Source organism: Lathamus discolor, chromosome 5, assembly GCF_037157495.1.
Source record: "Lathamus discolor isolate bLatDis1 chromosome 5, bLatDis1.hap1, whole genome shotgun sequence".
NCBI classification, from domain to species: Eukaryota; Metazoa; Chordata; class Aves; order Psittaciformes; family Psittacidae; genus Lathamus; species Lathamus discolor.
In genome coordinates, this window is record NC_088888.1 from 119,713,749 (window position 1) to 119,734,024 (window position 20,276).

Genomic DNA, 20,276 nt, shown 5'->3' on the forward strand with positions numbered 1-20,276 from the left:
GTTGAGTGTGTGCAGGACTTGGGTGAGTTCTTTGCAGGGTCACAGGGAGATGAAGTGTACAGCAGGTACTGGATTATGTGAAGTACACCCATGTGTGTTTACAAGAAACAGTTGCAGGATGATCACAACTATTATCTTAGTCTTTACCAAAGACATCATAAGGATGCCAGGTGGGGAAGTGAGACCTGCCAAAATCAAGAAGCAGCAGTAGAAGTTGCTGACTTTATTTTGAGCCTTTGCATATGCAGGCAGCTCTAATTACGTGTGCTGTTTCATACACAAGACTGAGCACGGTGCAGCAGTTGTTTCTTCATTTATTGTCTCTCAGTACCCGCTGGTGGAAACTTCCAGTGTCTTGGCTGAGCGAGGCACAAGTGCCCCGACCCACAGGGCAGCACGGGTTCTGAAAGGATGAGACACAGACAGGGTCCATCAGCTCCCACAGTTCAGTCTTTCCCTAATGCCACATTTCTGGAGGCTGGAAAGTCTGTACTGGAAGATCTGGTGATGTTTTAGTTCATTTGGTGCAGTTTGAAAAGCAGAAGCCATAGTGGGACGTGTGGCTTTGCTTGGGGATGTTACCTTGCTTTGACCATGGTGCCTGTGCCCAGTAAAGCTTTGATCTTGGTGCAGTGATTCTGCAAACACTCTACTTGGATTCCAGACCTCAGGAGCCTATAAGAGTCCTGCCCTTTGTGGGATCTGGACCTGAAAATTTCCTTGTACATTTGGAAGGGTGGCGGGACGGGTGTACCTTGGGTTTGAGTTCGGTCAGTGGGACGAGCTGGGTCTCACCTCCCTTTTATATTGTATCTGTCAGCTTCAAAATCCCCCCGACTTTGCTCTCTGCCTCTTTTCTTTCCTAAGAAAACACTGACTGCTTCTGAATCCTGCTGCTTTATATAGGCTCCTTTTCCTCCCCCTCTCACCACACGCTGCCTCTTCTCCCCCGCCCCAGTTACTAAAATCTCCTCTCCCCGATGCATCATCTTCGTCGCAGCTCTCTCATCATCTGCAGGCTGAAAGCAGAGCACGCTCGAGGGAGAAGGAATGACCCTGAACCCCCCTTAAGTTTTCAAGTGGTTGAAAGTTGTTTGATCAAAGGCTGTGTGCGGGAGCCTCTCCTGCTCTTTGCTTCCTCCATCCTTTATCTGGCTGTGCTTTCTCCTCACTCCCGGCTTTGCCTTTCCAGATAAGAGGCACTGCCAAGCACACCGGTGTATAAATACAGACTGCAGAATTCCTGCAGTCAGGGTGGTTGGTGCCTTCAGGAATGTGGGAAGCGCTTTGGTAAGGAGAAAAGAAACAGGAGAGAGAGGAATTTTGGGAAGATGGGTAAAACAGAGAGGGGAAATGCAAAATGACAAGGCTCAGCTGAGTCGGCTGGTGGGAAATGGTTATCTTGATTGCTGCAGTAATCGAGTCGTGATTGAGGGATTCCAGAGGAGGCCATGAAGGTGCTCTGAGGGCTGGAGCAGCTCTGCTCTGGAGACAGGCTGAGAGAGCTGGGCTGGTTCAGCCTGGCGAAGAGAAGGCTTCAGGGAGACCTTAATAATAGAGACTTCCAGTATCTAAAGGGAGCACACAAGAAATGTGAAGAGGGGCTTTGGACAAGGGCCTGTAGGGACAGGGCAAGAGGAATGGCTTTAACCTGACAGAGGAGAGACAGAGATGAGCTCTTAGGCAGAAGTTCTTTACTGTGAGGGTGCTGAGGTGCTGGCACAGGGTGCCCAGAGAAGCTGTGGCTGCCCCATCCCTGGCAGTGCTCAAGGCCAGGTTGGACACAGGGGCTTGGAGCAAGCTGCTCCAGTGAAAGGTGTCCCTGCCTGTGGCAGGGGGTTGGAACTGGATGAGCTTTAAGCTCCCTTCCTTAAGGGGCACGGGGGCTCCTCCAGGCAGGGTAAGACACTGGTCAATGTTTGGAGAGAGGATAAACCCAAGCAAAGTATTTGGGTCAATGCCCAATAGAAGTATTAGGAGTGACATGGCAAGTTTGTTTTGATGTAATCTGCGCTTAATCACTGGTGTTGACTGTATTGAAGACTTCCAGGTCCAACAAGGGGGTTGATCTAGATAAATGTATTATTTTCCTGTTTTTCATTTCTTGTGGATGTACATACTGGTGTAGCTTAAAAGCACATAAGAAGGAAGAAACAAAAGGAAGAGGACAAATTAAGTGACTGCTGCCAAATTAATTATTCCATCGTGTTTCAACTCGTATTTTTAAACCTACAACTTTGAATGGGGACATTCAAATTTATCATTGCAACGACCATCTTCCCATCTAATTTAAAGTCATTCAGCTTTACAAGCAGCAATTATACTCTGTGCTAACAAATGAAAAGACATGGCAACATCAGAAAAACTGATTATTCAAGCAGTCTTTCTTACATAAAATAGCTAACTAATCTCCCAGCCTCAGTCCTTGAGTGCTAGTGCAAATATCCTCCTGTGAGATAACTTCATTCTCTATATGTTGGCAGCCTGCTTCTCATCCCTGATTGCTCTCTCTGTTGTCACAGTGATAGTTTGGGGGTTAAGAAATGATTTTCTCTTTTGTCTCTGTAGCTCTTCTTGCAGTCAGTGCTGGTTTTACCCTCTTCTTCTGTGACCAGTGAAAGTAATGGGGTTTGTGTCCTGCTCAGGAGAATAAGGGCAACTTCAGACTTACTGCTGTTCTGCTACTCTGACCATCATCCTTGAGTTCATCAAGTCTGAGGTTCTGGGGGGACCTAAATGTCAGTGGGCTTTGTTGCCAGAGTGGGGTGTCCACTTGAAGGTGTCCTTGTTTCTTGGCATGGAGGTGTTTGATGTGTCCTGGTCCAGAAGGAGGGGATCTGCCAAAATACAGGAACTTTAAAAACATATGATCAAACCCCCAAACCCTAACACCAAACCCGATTCTCAGGGTTTAAATGTTCATTTTAAGCTTGCCAGTTGCTGTAATCAGTGCAGCGTTGCACTTGAAATCTTGTTATGAGCAATAGGAAGTGTATCTTATTTGCAAAGCCAAGAATGTATTGTTAGTGTAATTGAAATCTTAACCCTGTAAGGAAGCGGTTATTGTGAGTCCAACTCTACTTATTACAGGAAAAGAAAAGGAAAATAAGAAATCCAGCTACAGAAGTAGTCCCAATAGTAAGTTAAATGTTACTAAACGCCATCTGTGCCTTTCTCTGCTCACCCTTCTGCTGCCCCTGGGGAAAAAAGTAGGGTGCCACAGGGTTAAGTTTTTGGTTCTCCTCTTCCTTGGCTCCCCTGCAGGCACGTCTGCCTTCTTGTATGGTGCATCAAAGCCTACCCAGAACCAGCAGAAGTTCAATTCTAATTCGACCAAACAGACCGTTTTTGCAGGTGGAAATTGCTGTCTTGTAGAGGTTTTTTATCCCCCTTTAGCCTTACCAACCCTTGTGTACATTCAGAATGCCTCTTCTCCAGTAGAGCATTTCTGCTTCTAGCCCTGACTGCTCTTCATTTCAAAAGCAGCAATGACAAAAAGGCAGCAAGTCCTCAGTGGCCCACGCTGCTTCCAGGAGGAGCATGATGCTGATGGTGGCATTTGTTCTTCCTTGCTGGGAGAAGCAGGAAGTGGAGGTTGGTGGTTTCTTCCTCTGGTCTCTAGGATCCACTTGGGATAATAAATGTATTTATGTTTTTCTGCATGCTTTTACATGCATCTTTCTTAGTCTGCATCCTCATGTTTTATCCATATTTACTGTATGCAGAGTGTCTCAAACACATCAAATCCTTGTTCCTTATTCTTTCTGCTACCCATAAAACTCATTTTATTGAGATCTGCATTTTTTGGCTGTTGGTGAAATATTTATGGGGCTCATGCAACACTGCCTGTGGTGGGTCCAATAGTATCCTGTGCCCCCTCTTCAATCTTCCCATGCCTGCACCCATCTGCATGGCATCCTGTGCCCTTGCTTGGCAGTCCCTAGCTATTTCATACTGTGCTGCTCTTCCTCTGCACCACCTGATGGTGCTGGGATCATCAATGTTTCATGCTCCACAGAATACCTGCCTGTTACAGCTCAGTATTATGGTTATGTACAAGGGTAAGCCCCTGGTCAGTAGAAGAATTGCTGGTACAGCTGAACAAGCTGCAACAAAGCCCCAGGCAGACGCAGCCAGAGCCTGACCCTCCACAGAGTCAGTGCCTCAACACATACTGATCCGTCAGGTTATTTGCTGGTTTTATTCCTTCCCTCTGCCACGTAGCAGCTCTTAACTTGATATTTTCATTTTAATTATTGCAGAACATTAGGCTGATGTCTATAGGGGATTATTTGTAAAGCTTTGAAGGTCTCTTTCCTGATCTTAAAGTTGAGAGGCTGTTGCTGTGCCTGCAAAGTGAAGGTCGCTGCCCCTGCCCTGTGACTTGCTTTGTGTTTCCCAGTGTTGAATTGAACTTGACATTTTAGAAGTATTTTTGACTGAGAAGCAGTCGCTTCTGATGTCAGGAGGTTCAGTCTCTACAGCCACCAGCCATCACTGTGAGTGCTCGGTCAACGCTGAAGTCACTGGGATTTTCTGCTTCCCTGTGAGGGTGCTGAGGCGCTGGCACAGGGTGCCCAGAGAAGCTGTGGCTGCCCCATCCCTGGCAGTGTTCAAGGCCAGGTTGGACACAGGGGCTTGGAGCAACCTGCTCTAGTGGAAGGTGCCCCTGCCCATGGCAGGGGGTTGGAACTGGATGAGCTTTAAGGTCCCTTCCAACACAACCCAGTCTATGGTTCCATTCTTGTTGCCTGGGAAGGAAGAGCAGAAGAGCCAGAGGTTCAGATCACAGCCCTACTGACAGACACATCTCTGCCATGCTGCTGGGTACTGGGCATGGCATTGCAGCTGACTGGGGATGTGCTTATACCATTAGCTCACATTCTTCTGGAGCTTTGTGCTTTCTTGGACATTCAGCACTGTCCCTGCTCTGTCATTCCTGTGTAATCTGCACTGTATTGTTAATCTTTTCCCTAAAATGTTGTGCAGTACCTCTCTATCCATAGCTTGTAGCAATAAGCTGCTTGCAGACATTCCTGATCATCACTTGGGTTTTGGGTGGTCTACCATTTGTCTAAAAATAAGCATCTATTCAACCCTTGGCTGCTTTACTGCTTTTATGTACATACCCCTCTGCAGTGGGATTTGCTAAGCACTGTTTGTCTCTTCTTTTGCAGATATTACCAAGTTCTGACCTTCTTTGATTTCTAGGGAATTTTACGATCTTAAGGTCCTTTTCCAGCCCTAACCGCTCTATGATTCTATGGCATCCACTCCTGGAAGAGGTGTTACCCTGAGATGTGCTTTTCATTCCTGCTCTTAACAATTCCCTGTAATTGTTTCAGTTTTCCAAGCCAGAAGCTTGGCACCAGTTTGCTTAGGGGATGCTGACCTTCCTCAGCAAGGCTTGACCTGCTCCAAGAGTCTGCTCAAGTCCCCATGGCTTCCAGAGCTGTTTGTTCATCCATGCTTTGAGTGCTTCAGAGGATTTTACTGGGGTGCTTCAGCCAGAAACATAGGAAACAGCCCAAATTGTACAGCAGCCCTAAATTCTGCCTGCAGAGTCCTCTTCCCCTTTATACTGCTGATACCTGCATGGACCGCAGCTACAAAGTCCCTCCATGGCATTGCCCAAATGCCATGTATCCCAAAGGATGCAGGAGATTGTCCTAGATTAAGGTTGTGGTATTCAGAGGCTCATCTGCTCAGGATATGTTGAGGCAAATGGAGTATTCATAATTCCAGCTGAAATCAAGGGGGGAGGAGGGAGTGGTTCCACATTTTGAATGCAAACATTTAAAACAGATGCAGCCTGCTGGGAAGCATCCCATTAAATTGCATGACTTTTAAAAGGGAAGGAACATCCATTTCACTGAAGTCCACAATATGAGCGATGAGCAGTTAAGAGACGTTTTTTGCCCACTTTGAAAGTAAATGTACTTTAAATCTAATTCTTCTGTGCAGCTGCTGCTTTCTCTCTGGAAAGCCTTTTTCATGCTTTGAGCGATGCAGAGATGTGGGCTGGGTGCTAATCCAGTTTAAGATGGCAAACTTCCTTGCCACTCATGGGAGATTTTAGCACCACCACCACCTTTGAGATAAATGTAGGACTGTCTTTTACTGTAACCCACCACTGGTTTGGGGAGATCTGTTGAAGATTCGTTGTCTAAGAGTTACTTGTGGAGGGAAAAGTGAAGGTTTCATGTTATTTTGGAGTCGATACACCAATGTAAGATGGTGTGGAATCAGCTGGTTTGGGGTTTTCTCCTTCTGTGTAAGTATCTAGTAGTGTCTGCATTTAAAAGAATAAGCCGAAACAAATCAGGACCTGTGAAAGAGGCTCATGGCACTGAAGGTGCTGCTGGTGAACCCTGGGTGGTGTTGATGGGCAGCCAGGAGCTGTGGCAGGATGCTCCTGTTAGCTGCTCTTCATGGGTACATATTTGTCGGAGTTACCGCTGCAGCTACCACTTATTTGGGGCTGGAAAATCATCCTGCAGTAGGGGTTAATCTGAAGATGCTGGTAAATCAGGTATGCCAAAATGCTGTGGAGGCTGGAGTTTCCTGAGCTTTGTTGCCACCCATTTGACCGATTTCTGATAGCATGAGACACCAAAAATCAGTACTGAGGGAGTTTGGCTGGAATAGCGGCAGGATTTTGCTGTCTCCTTGCCCCTGCTGTCCTGATCCGATCTGCCCCAGAGACTTCCTTCTCCCAGTTCTTGCTGCTTTCCTTTGGGAAAGATACCTATTTGAGGAAAGCCCTGGGCAGAGCTTCCTCCTTTCCTATTCCTCTGCTCTGTCTTCCTGAGAGTGTATTTTGGAGATGGAGCTTGCTGATCTCAGGCTCATTAATGCTGTCATACCATTCTGAATACATCAGCTGTGCCCATAATATGCAGTCTGAAGCCATTATTCTCTATTCTCTAGAAGTGATCTTCCTTTTTTAATTACTATTATTTTTATACATGCGCTGCAGTCTGAGCTCTTTTCCAATAGTAACTCATATTCAGTGACTTATTAAGGTTTATCCAAGTCACAGATTCCCAGTGGATGTTCCGAGCTTGCTTCTTAGTTAAAAACATCATCTAAATTCAAATCAGGAATTAGCACAGTTCTGCGAATGACATTCACCCCTCTGCAGAAGGACCAGTGTTAATCCTATGCATTGCAGCATCAGTATTTCAAGCCTTGTTTGAGGGCTTTAGTGGGGTTTAGGCAAGCCTTAGGCAAAGCACAGACCACTGCAGTAGTGTGGGACTAGCTGCTTACTTTGGGCACTGAGCTAAAGCATATGTCAGAGGAGCTGTACTAGGATGTGGGTTCCCTTTATAGCCAGGGCAGAAGACAAGGTGCTCCACAAAGACTTCTTGTGTCACCTGCTACTGAAGTTAGTAGCTGTGGACAACATTTTCCTGTGATCCTGTTCCTAAACCATTGCCTCACTGCTGGAATCCCTGTCTTTGCTGGGAGAGGGATCAGGCCTCTGCTTCGCAGAACTAAGGGAACTGATGCGGTGCTGGCAGAAACAGCAGGATCTTTAGGCTGGGACTTTGAGCTCCTAATGGAATTCAGGTCAGGTTGATCTGGTTCCTGTTGGGCTTTCTGGAAATCCCCACCTTAATATATTACTTTTATGCCTCCTTACTGGTTGTCACCAGCAGTCTGTGGTGTTTGCATTGCTAGAGTTCCGCTAAACTCATTGTGCTGAGTGTAGAGTGGGTTGGAGTGCGTCATCCATCCATCCATCCATCCCTGTCTCTCTAGGGTAGAGCGTCTCCTTGGCATAGAAATGGTGAAGTGATGCTTGCAGTAGAAGAGGAAGCTGATATACTCACTTCTCCAGCGCCCTGCTGCTTGGAAAAAGACAAACCCAAAGCAGATGTGTCATTAAATCATTTTGAATCATTGCAAACATTGCAGGGGTTCAGCGCAAACATCCATAGCTTTAAACCACCTCCACAAAGTGCTCTGTGTCTCTGTCATGAAATTTGGATAAGCTACACTGGATAAACTGTTTTTACTGTTACCCGATAGCCACCTACCTTTTAAAGTGGAGATTTACAGGGGAAAGATAGCAATGCATTTCAGTGCACTGTGAGAGCTTACCAGAAGGGTGATGGGATTTCTTGGTCCTCATAAAGCTGCTGCCCAGCATGGGGAAATCTCTCCCTTTAATTCGGCGAGCAGGCAGAGGAAGCTGTCTAGTGTCTGAGATTAAAGTATATGATAATTTAATCACCAGTTAGTTAGTGATAATGAGCAAGTATTTTGCCAAATGAGCTCTTAAAATGAATCTCTAAACACTGATCCTGGTGCTGCACTGCTTATATTGAGTGCAAGGTGCAGCCCTATGAAAAGCTCACACATTAGTGTTCAGCCTCAGCCTGTGTTGGTGGCAAACCTGCTGGCCAAATGACCAAGCAACACGTGTACCCGTGTCAAGGACAGGATGTAGCTCCAAGGGTTTCTTAACTCGTAACTTATGTTTCCTGCTTCACTGAGCTTTTCCAGCATGGATATGTTCCTACTTAATTGTTGGATTTCTGAGAACGGCTTGACAGAAGAGCAGCCAAACAGTCTTGTTTTCCTTTTTTAGCTATCTTTATTTTACCTGGATCATTACCCAGCATCAAAGAGGGCTGCTATCGCTCAAAATAAACATGTTTAAACATTAATAAGTAGCATGAGAGATGCTCTTTTTGATGCCGTGTGGGAAAACATCAGCTGGTACATAGAGGAGAGGAAAGGTAGCATGGATGCGTTTTACCTGGTGTGTTTTAATGTCCCTCAGTAATTACTTTGCAAGTGGTAAAACAAACAAGGGAAATTGCTGCAATCAGCTGCCCATAATAGTGCCTTGAGACAAGCCCAACTGAGCCAACGATGCACAAGCTGGTTCCCAGCAGCAGCAAAGAGGTTTGTGAGGGTGAACTTGGGTCTGTCTTGTGTCTGTCCAAAGGTACTTGGAAGGCTGTTGGGAGTCTGGTGACACTGAAAGCAGTGCCCTGGGCCTCTCCAGTGGTGGTCAGCCCTGTGTTAAGGCAATTTAAGAGGATACAGTATCACAGAATGGTTTGGGTTGGAAAGGACCTTAAGATCATCCAGTTCCAACCCCCTGCCATGGGCAGGGACACCTTCCACTAGAGCAGGTTGCTCCAAGCCCCTGTGTTCAACCTGGCCTTGAACACTGCCAGGGATGGGGCAACCACAGCTTCTCTGGGCACCCTGTGCCAGCGCCTCAGCACCCTCGCAGTAGAGAACTTCTTCCTTATATCTAACCTGAACTTCCCCTGTTTCAGTTTGAACCCATCACCCCTTCTCCTATCACTGCAGTCACTAATGAAGAGTCCCTCCCCAGCATCCCTATAGGCCCCCTTCAGGTACTGGAAGTCTGCTCTGAGGTCTCCACGCAGCCTTCTCCTCTCCAGGCTGAACAGCCCCAACTTCCTCAGCCTGTCTTCATACGGGAGGTGCTCCAGTCCCCTGATCATCCTCGTGGCCTTCTCTGGACTTGTTCCAGCAGTTCCATGGCCTGTCTATGTTGAGGACACCAGAACTGCACACAATGCTCCAGGTGAGGTCTCACAAGAGCAGAGTAGAGGGACAGGCTCACCTCCTTCAACCTGCTGGTCACACTTCTCTTGATGCAGCCCAGGATACTTATTACGGTTCCTTATTACATACCTGTTACAATTTCAACTATGTTGAAAGCCCCAGAATCAGAACATAATGATGCTGCCCATATTGCCAAATTTCTTAGAAACTGACTTTCGAAAGGAAGATTTATTCCATTTTCATATGGCTGAGCATGTTACAGTGCGTACCGTGCTGCTCCCTGTCAGCGTGAGATGCTGAGCTGGCTTCATCACGAAGCCTCAGAAGGTCAATCCAGAAGGGACTGTTGAGTCATCTTTGTCCTTGCTCCAGCATTTTGGGAGCTGCTGTGTTTCCACCTGCTCATCTCAGCACAGGGCACGCTGTGTCTGACCACTCTTTTCCTGTGCAGGAACTTGTCCAACCTTCACGTGGCATCTCCAAGAAATTAACATGTTTGCTGCTCTATTTGATAGCCTGTTGGAGAGATTAATGATTCATAGGATAAAAATACTTTCCTTGTTGGCTCTTTCTTGCCTTCAGCTTCCAGCCAGTGATTCCTTTTATTCCTTATTGCAGAGATACAAAGCCCTTCTTTTGCACTGTGTTTTCCTTTGTGAAGGGGGTTTTATGCTATAATCAAGTTGCCTCTCAGTCTGCTTTAGACAACCTGAACAGATCAAGCTCCACATTTCTCATTATAAGATGTTTTTCTCCCATCTAGTGATTTTTACGGCTGTCTCCCGTATCCTTTCCAGCGTTTCAACATTATCTTCCAAGGTTAACCCCAAAGCCGTTCCAGGATCCAGCTCGTCAGCTGCAATGTAGGAGGCGAGGGGTTACATTGCCTCCTGGTTTGTGTGCATTGCATTCCCATTTGACATGGGCATGGCTTAAGTGGTATATCCCCTGTAACATGGGGAGGTTGTGCTCAGGTCCCCTGAGTATTGTCACAGAGGTGTTTTGTTCTGTACTGTGGTCCCAGTAGTTTTCTCTTCTCATTGCTTTTTCAGTGGTTAAAAGAAGAAAACAGTTAGTGCAGAGCTGTTGCTGGAGAAAGATGAGTTGCTCTCTTCATAAAGCAGGTATTCCCAATGCTTCCTTGTTTTCTGGTTTGGCAGCTAAGCTAAAGATCAATTAAATGTCTCCAGCCTTGCTGCAGGGAAGGCTGGGGAACCATTTGTTGTTTTAAATCTCTTTACTTTTCAATTGTCAATTCCGTTAAGGGTGAGCTTATACTTCCATTGGGAAAGGGCAGCAGCTATAGAAGATGCAAGGACCTGGGCTGTTCAGGATCTGATGAGTGATGTTTTCAGTGCATCTTCAGAGGTTTTAGCAGTAGCTGCAAATAGGTAATTTGCTTTATCTTAACATCTGGAGAGTTACATGTGTCTGTGTTTGTGCTTTGCAGCCCAAAGACAGAGCTCGGCAGCATCCACCACAGCAGTGCTGGAAACCTGATTTTAGCCAGTTTGCACAGACTGTGCCTTGCCCCAAAGCCATTGAAAGCAAAAGGGACGTTTCCAGGGAGCCCAAAAACATATGTGAGGTTTTGAGGTTGGTTTTGTTTGTTTTAATTTCACTACATCCCAGAAACAACACTTCTTCAGAATCTCATTTGTGGTTGTTTTTCCTTCTGTTAGATGGGGAAAAAGAGGCTTGTTGTGCATTCATACATCAAAGCATATCGTACGTAAAGGTTATGGGGTGCTTTAGTTCCAGGGGTCCCATGAAAGTACAGGTGTAGTCAGGGGCTTTGTCAGTCACTGATACAAAACCAAGTAACAAATGTTGCTTGAATTGATCCAAAGCCACTTCCTAACCAGAGACTTGAGCACTTGTGCCCTGTACCTGGCTTCACAGAAGGAGAACTCCTGCATAACACACTGTTCTCAGGCTGTCAGGATTTTCTGCTGTATAACCTGCTTAGGTTTCCTTACAGCCCTTTGCGGTAAACTTTGAGCTCTTCACTAGTCTGAGAGCAGATGCTCTTTCTCACTTGCCATCTTCATCCTCTCTTCCCCTCCAGCTAATGGTGAGAAGTATTTTTAAGTACCATTGCACATAGATCTGGGAGGCTGAATGACTTAGGAGCCAGCTGGGAGGATGAATGTGTCATTCCTGGAGTAAAACATAGATCTGGGGAGTGTTCATGGTTGGGTTTTTTCCAGCGTTGCCATTTCAGGTGGCCCAGCAGATGGAACTGCCCACGAATCCGTGTTTATCCCTGCAAAACCAGCTGCTGCAGAAGGCTGGGGCGAGGGTTCTGTGGACTCCTGTGCTTTGGAGAGCTTGTTTTGATGATATTAATGCCCCTCTGTTTGGCTTAGCAGTGTTCTCCAAATTGGTGTTTGTTCTGGAAGTTGTGTGTAATTCCCAATATGTTTGTTTAGGCCACATTAATTGGGTGAGATACTGGAAGGTCGTATTTGTTCCTCTGAAGAAGACAAAAGGATCAGAGCAATTTGAGGGTGATGACATCTCACCAGAGGATATCTGGTGGCATCCACTGGCATTCCAGGAATTAAAGGTGTTCCCCATTGGTGTGGATGTGGTGCCGTACCCTGGGTTCCCCATAAAGGCATGAATGTAGTCATTAGAGTTAGTGGCAATAGTCCTTTAGGCATTAGTCCTTGGAGCACCACTCCTGTGAAGACTGGCTGGGAGAGCTGGGCTGGTTCAGCCTTGGAGAAGAGGGAGCTCCAGGGAGACCTTATAATAGACTCCAGTACCTAAAGGGGCTGACAAGAAATCTGGAAGAGGGGTTTTGGACAAGGGCCTGTAGGGACAGAACAAGGGGGAATGGCCTTAACCTGACAGAGGGGAGACTGAGATGAGCTCTTAGGCAGAAGCTCTTCCCTGTGAGGGTGCTGAAGCACTGGCACAGGGTGCCCAGAGAAGCTGTGGCTGCCCCATCCCTGGCAGTGTTCAAGGCCAGGTTGGACACAGGGGCTTGGAGCAAGCTGCTCTAGTGGAAGGGGTCCCTGCCTGTGGCAGGGGGTTGGAACTGGGTGATATTAAGGTCCCTTCCAACCCAAACCATTCTGTGATCTGTCACTGGTCCTGAGAGGTCATGGACAGGCAACAGCAGCCATTGCAACAACCAGGAGCACCCAGGCCAGCAGCAAGCAGGCACTGGGCTGCACAGGGATTCTGTAATCCTGTGCCTGCTGGGAAACCCTTTGGAAATAAATATTTAATAGAGAAATAAAATTATTATATGTACGTGTAAATGCCATATTTATCTCCCTGCAGGCACATAAACTGGTAACTGTCAGCCCAGGAGGGCTATAATAATTATGGCTTCACTAACTTGGCTAATAATGTGTCAATTCCATTGGGATGATCTTATGCTTTCCTTAATGGGAGGTGTGGGAAGCATTATTCCCATTTTAAGAAGCCACCTACAAGGAAAAGGGACTTGTCCTGTGTCCAGCTTTCCTCAAAACTGGAAACTTATGAAGATGCTGTTTTTACCTAAGCTCCAGCTCTCCATGCGGGAGCCAATACTTGGGGCTGAACCCAGTAACAACTGAAGTCTTCAGTAAATGCTCTTATATCAACTTTCTCTATTACTCGGGGTTGTGTTGTCTTGTTTCCTCGTGGCAATATATAATTTGTTCACTAATAGACTGTCCTATTTAGACAAATTAGACCTTTTAACACCATTCTTATTAATTGGTTTTGACTGCACTGCAGTAATTACAGCAGGGATTGGGACATTGTAATTGCAGAGAATTGTTCAGACAACGCTCGGCACCCGGTTTCCGTGCAAGTTTGTTATCTCTCTATTTAAACATGGTACTTGAAGCATTAACATGATCTTGGGGTGGCTGTAATTATGTGAATAAACCAGTGGGAAGGAGTTGTAACATGGCATCAAAATAGCACCAGGGAGTGCAAACTTGGTTTTACAGACAACTTAAAGGAAGGGATGGAGATGGGATGCCAATGCTGCTGCATCCCAGGGCTGGTGTGGATGGTTATTGTGGCTTATATTGAGTAGAGGTGCGGACTGGGTGTTGGCATTTCCAAGCATAGTCGAGCATTCGCCATCCTCCCAGTGGGAATCTGAGGTTTATTACCTGTTCAAAGTGGCTGGGAATTCATTGAAGGCTTCGAGCAACACCCACCACTACCTCTGGGACACATCACCCAGACTGCAGCATTGGTTGCAGCAGGAGCAGCCTTCCTGCCCAGAAAGATCCTCCATTTACCTTCATTTAATTCCATTGCTCCCATTTCCTTCCCACCATGCTGATGGTAGAGAGCCTTATCACAGCCCTCTGCTGAATCTGAGAAGACCCAGCCCTGTTGGAGAGGGAGTGACCCCTCACAGTGCACCTGATACTGAGCCTGATGGAAAGACTTTGCTGCCCATGTCCACATGGACTGCAGTAAGCAGTGCACACCAGGGTACTGGTTTGCCGGAGCTTGTCTATAGTATTCTGTGTTCTGGTGCCACTAAATCACTATCCCTACAATGCTGCAGGGGTGCAGCAGGCTGAGAGAGTTGGACTTGTTCATCCTGGAGAAGGCTAAAGGGAGACCTTAGAGCAGCTTCCAGTGCCTAAAGGGTCCTACAGGAAATCTGCAGAGGGACATTTTACAAGGGCCTGTAGTGATGGGACAGAGGGGAATGGCTTTAACCTGACAGAGGGGAGATTTAAATTATATATTAGGAAGGAATTCTTCACTATGGGGGTGGCGAGATACGTAGTAGAGTTCATTCATTGCTGCCGAAACAGAGCCAGTGATCCCCTTACCACCCTGTGCCCGTGCTTGAAACCATCTTAATGCACTGTATCATGGCACGTTAGAAAGTCAAATCTCCTTTTAGCCCAGCTTCCTAAGGAGGATTATGTGCTCATGCTGTTTATATCTTCATCCCTCCATCGAGAACTTTTGACCCTGTGGGCCCAGATCAGCCACATTTACCAGCTGAAGGTGTTGATGGTAGTAGGGCCACAGGAGGGGTTGGAGCGAGATAGAGTGGTGACACTGAAGGAAAGTGCTTCTGTGTCAGCTCATTCAAGCATGAAGTCCATGGGAGAGGCTCACAGGCACCCAGACACGGGAATTGTGTTTTTGCTGAGCACCACTGTGTGTCCTGCGGCAGAGGAGCCTCGGCAGCACTGGGGCTCACAGGGCTGCCCCATTGCTGCTCCCATAGAATCATGGAATAGAATCATAGAATAGTTAGGGTTGGAAAGGACCTTAAGATCATCCAGTTCCAACCCCCCTGCCATGGGCAGGGACACCTCACACTAAACCATCCCACACAAGGCTTCATCCAACCTGGCCTTGAACGCTGCCAGGGATGGAGCACTCACAACCTCCCTGGGCAACCCATTCTAGTGCCTCACCACCCTAACAGGAAAGAATTTCCTCCTTATATCCAATCTAAACTTCCCCTGTTTAAGTTTTAACCCGTTACCCCTTGTCCTGTCACTATAGTCCCTAATGAAGAGACCACCCCCAGCATCCCTATAGGCCCCCTTCAGGTACTGGAAGGCTGCTCTGAGGTCTCCACGCAGCCTTCTCTTCTCCAGGCTGAACAGCCCCAACTTCCTCAGCCTGTCTTCATACGGGAGGTGCTCCAGTCCCCTGATCATCCTCGTGGCCTCCTCTGGACTTGTTCCAGCAGTTCCATGTCCTTTTTATGTTGAGGACACCAGAACTGCACACAATGCTCCAGGTGAGGTCTCACGAGAGCAGAGTAGGGGCTTGGCCATGCAAGAGGCAGTTGGGCTGTATCCAATAAACAGGTTTTCTTCAGTGTTACCAAACATGGCAACATTTGGGACAAACAGAGGAAAACCTGAGTTCAGATTTTGCATTGGAAGCGTTGAGGTTTTCCAAAGCTTCATGTCTTGAGACAAAGCGATGGGGATCTCAGGGTTTGGATTTTCACCATGATTTTCCTGCACTTCTGATGCCTGAGAAGATGTAGAGTGAAGCCAAATCCACAGGTTCGGGGACAGGGAAACTGATGAAAGCTGCGTCTGGTCATGCACGTGTGTGTACACATGCATGTGTGTGCATTTATATGGACATGTGTGCGTGTATATATATATATCTGTGTCTATATATATCTGTGTGTGTATATATCTGTGTCTATATTTATCTGTGTATATATATGTGTGTCTATATATATGTATAGCTGTGTTGTGTCTATATATATGTATATCTGTGTATATATCTCTATACATAGGCACATGTTACGTAGCGCTGTGTATTTTGAGCCATTCTGATGGCAGACTGAGATTGAGTGTGTTTAATCTCAAGCTTGAAAATACAGTGCTAAGAGAAAAATCCAGTGGGGTCTCATGCTGGGGGGCAGTCCAGGTGAGTTCAGGGTACCCTGACAGCTGAACTAGACCTTACTGTGCCCCCCAAACCCATCAGCTCGATCAGGCTTTGCACCTTTTTCCTGTGGGCATAGGAATGATTCCCTGTGGTCTCACCTGACCTGAGTAAAACAAACCCTGTTTGCAGTGCTCTGGGCAGTTCTGGTGTCCCCAAAATAAGAAGGACATGGAGCTGTTGGAGCAAGTACAGAGGAGGCCATGAAGATGATCAGGGACTGGAGCACCTCCTGTATGAAGACAGGCTGAGGAAGTTGGGGCTGTTCAGCCTAGAGAAGAGAAGGCTGCGTGGAGACCTCATAGCAGCCTTCCAGTATCAGAAGGGGGCCTATAGGGATGCTGGGGAGGGACTCTTTGTCAGGGACTGTAGTGACAGGACAAGGGGTAACGAGTTCAAACTTAAACAGGGGAAGTTTAGATTGGATATAAGGAAGAAGTTCTTTACTGTGAGGGTGCTGAGGCACTGGCACGGGTTGCCCAGGCAGAAGTGATAAATGCTCCATCCCTGGCAATGTTCAAGGCTAGGTTGGACGGGGCTTGGAGCAACCTGGTCTAGTGGAAGGTGTCCCTGCCCATGGCAGAGGAGTTAGAAATAGATGATCTTAATGTCCTTTCCAACTGAAGCCATTCCATGATTCTATGAAGTGCACACCCACTGGGTTGTACCTCACAAGCAGAAAGCCTGCATGTACTGAAGTCTCTCAGCAACAACCTCAATGAACTAAATCCTTCTCGGGGAGCAAAAGATAATCATACAAAGAGGCTCATTTCCCCCCCCCCCCCCCGCTATGCATCTGTCAGTCAATGCCTGCAGAGCTGGTGGAAAGCTGCTGTTGCCCATGGGGAGAGATGGGACCAGATGGGTGCGGGATTACATCTGTGACAGCAAGAGGGGAATTGGGAATGCTGTGCTGATGGCTCTGTCTGCAGGTATGGGGAGGTACCCCCCACTGCAGCTGCTTTGATTCAGTCCTGGGGCCACATCCAGCCCTCCTGCACAGAGGTTTGAGGCACGCACAGTTGTTTGTATTTTTGTGCTGTGGGCTGCTGAGGATGCTAATCCATTTCTACTCAAAAAATGATTGCATTTGGGGCTGGAAGGTGGAATTGAAAGTGGTTATCCACTAATCTGTAATAGCTTTTTTCTTTTCTTTAACTTTTAATCTTAAAGTCGTGTCTTGTGGTTTTGATGAGAATAAGCTCTGTTTCTGTTTCAAATCAGTGTTTGTCATGACAAAGATTGTCTGATACCAGTGTGTGATTGTGAAGTTAGCACAGGAAAAGAATGCCAATTAACCTTTAGTAAGCAGGGCTGTAACTTCTTGTTCCTAATTTCTAGGACATGGCTCTGAGCCCGCTGTAAACAGTATTTTCTGGCCATTTGAATCACTGCTTTCCTCAGGAATAATTAAAACACCCTAAAAGAAATGGCATGTAACATCAGCAAAAAGGCAGCGAGCAAAACTCTCAAGTGCCTCTGTTCTTCTTAATCTCCTCTTATTTTTAGCCTCTTTGTATCTTCTGGGATCTTAAAGCTGAGTTCCTTCCATGTGCTTCTCGGATACATTTTGACCAAGCTCTCATTGCAGTATTCATCAGGGATGTGTTGCATGACTCGTCCAAATGTCATTTAGGAGGAAGACTGCAGGAAAGGTTCTCCAGCAAAGTCTGTATCATCTCTTTTTTTTGCCTTTAGTTATTGCCACATCATCTTGTATCCTTGGCTTCCAAAGCATTTTCTTCCTTGCTGCATGAATCTCATTTTCGACCTTTACTCCTCAGCCTTCATGAAACCAATTACAAATCTCCAAAGTTAGCTGGTTTTCTGTCTTTGAAGCTTAAGTTTCTGCAGCCTTCATTTTCCTGCTGTTTACCTGGTAGCCTTTTGCTTGGGTGGACGTGGGTCTTCAAGTACCCTGTTTTCCTACCAGCACATATGCCAGATGTCAGTACTTTAATAACCATATTACTGACTCTGGGACCTTTGGACTGGCTTTCTCATTCATCTCTTGTGGTTTATTACTTGTGGCCTATTAACTCTGATAGGTGGTTAAATTTAATTATATGCAGTTGACCTTGATTATTTAATGTTAATTAAACCACTCTGGGTCTCCATTCTTTGAATCTCTTGAGAAAGAATTACAATATTCCCTTTCCAGTATAACCTACAATAGGAGCATCAGTTAATACTGAAGGAGAGAGGTAGATCTTGTTGGTTTCTTGAGGTGAACGTGATTAAAGCCTGATGGTCGAGTTTGATGTGGTGGCGATATTCCCCATCTTAAATACTAGGCAGTTCTTTGCCATAATGAAAGCTTGTAAATAGGACTTTATTTCTTAGGGATTTTCCTCTTCTTTTTAAGAACAGCCTTCCTGGTTATGAATCGAAGAGTCTGCTTATCTCTCATCCAAGAGATATAAGTCTGCTTATAGCTCATCTCACACCAAGTGTGTGAGACCTGTTCCACAAGTGTGGTATAAATCACAAATGAGGTAGTATGGGCTGCCTAATTTAAACTTACAGCCCGTCTTATTTTAACCAGGGGCCTCAGAGCTGACTGTTAATAAATACCAACCCAGATATAGAATCAGTTATAAAAAAAAACAGTTATAAAACAGCTAGGGTTGGAAAGGACCTTAAGATATATTTAATTAAGTATAAAATATAATGTTGTCCTAGATTGATTTGGGAAGGGTTGAGCAGTTATGATACTTAGATTTTCATCTATTTTCTGTTTATGTGCCTTCCTATGTGGCGTATTGTAGACAGTTCTTATGAGATACTTCAATTCTTTACTACTTTGATTTAATTACTTTAAGTGAATGATCCATCTTTATTGTGCAGAACGTGCAGCAATTAATCTACCTTGATGAAAGAATTAATCAGTGAATAAAGCTACAGGGCTTGGGCATTTGGAGCCATTTGGTGTTTGTTCAAAGAGGAAAGTAGGTCCAGATCCAGAAAATAGAGCCACATAGACCTGCAGCCCCTAGACCTGGTCTGGGAAAGCTTTCTGTTACGCTGGTGGGGTTTTTTGCACCTCTTCCATTCCCAGCCAGCAGGATCAGGCATCCTCCCACCTGCAGTGCTGCAAAATACAGCTTATCCAGAGAAAAAGCTAGGCACCAGCTGACTGGATTTCTGGGATGCTCTGAAGCAGGTTTACCCATAGCTATGTACAGCTCGAGCTTTCTCAGTTCTGTTTCTGGTACCAGTTCTTGAGCTTATTCTGAGTGTTTCCCAGGTGTCTTCTCTAATACTTGCAGGAAATTCACTGCTTTTCAGACACTGCTGCCACATATTCTCAGGCTCATGTATCCCAAGGAAACAAATACAAAGATTAAGTAGAGCATTTTGTACCTGGATAGATGCTACAGAGATCCTCCCCTGTTCTGACTCACCCTGATCCCTACCTCACATAGGAGGGGAATTGGAGATTTACAGCAGATTCACAAATGAATGCATCCCATGGCTAGGTGATCACACTGGATTTATGTTAGCCTTGGGGTGTCTGCTAGAGAGCTATGCTTTGTCTGACTTGCAGCATACATACGTTGTTCTTAAAGTAGCCCATCGCTTATAAGATAATGAGGAAGCGATGTAAAATGTATGACCAGTTGGTTTGCCAGTCGAATAAGAAATAGTTTCTGGAGGCCATGGATTATGTACTGAGTTATTTTTAATATTCATTTTATTGGTGCTTTTTAAAGTGGCTCCAGCAGTGGCATTTTGAGAAGATTCTAAATAGAACCTACAGCAAAGAGCAGCTCCGAGAAGGTGATTACCTCCCTGAGAAAACCAGTGGCAAATGAAGCTACTTCGTGCCTCAGAGGAGAAAATCAGACTTAGGTCCTGTGAGCTTTGATACTTGTTTTGCTTTGAGCGCAGGAAGAGTCTCATTAACCCTTGTAGGACCAAACAGCAGGAATAAAGTGTGTGTAGGATGAAGGCTTAAACCCTCCTCAGCTTCAGACCTGAAGCTTGTGGTTTCTCAGGGAAGCACTCACATAAGGAGAGGTGGACTCAAAGGTTTGAAATCAAACCCAGCCTCCAGGCATAACGTAGACAAATCGCCATGTGGTCAAATGGGGCTTGTCCCACTAGGTTTTTCTCTGATCTGCCCTTTCCATGTAGTCAGCAAGCCCTCCCTGCATTGTATGTGCAGCAGATGCAGCTCTCACCTGGTACCTGCAGTCGTTATAGTAACAGGGATCAGTTTGGCTCTTTGACATCACGTTCAGCCAGAGCCCCTCCGAAGAGTTAAATCAATGTAATCCCTTGGCAGAGGTGGGGATGTTGGTGCTGTCTAG

General features: G+C 46.1%; 1 protein-coding gene across 3 annotated transcripts in view; it reads left to right on the top strand.

Annotated features, from left to right (window-relative positions):
- PAK5 (p21 (RAC1) activated kinase 5) overlaps nt 1-20,276 on the top strand; it is a 91,651-nt gene that overhangs the window by 11,808 nt on the left and 59,567 nt on the right. Inside the window, exon 1 of one of the 3 annotated variants that reach the window (XM_065682341.1) lies at nt 11,062-11,154. The exons of the other annotated variants lie outside the window; for them this stretch is intronic. The gene's annotated coding sequence lies outside the window, so the exon portion shown is untranslated. Of the gene's footprint in view, nt 1-11,061; nt 11,155-20,276 lie in introns of those variants that run through there. 3 annotated transcript variants of the gene reach the window in all.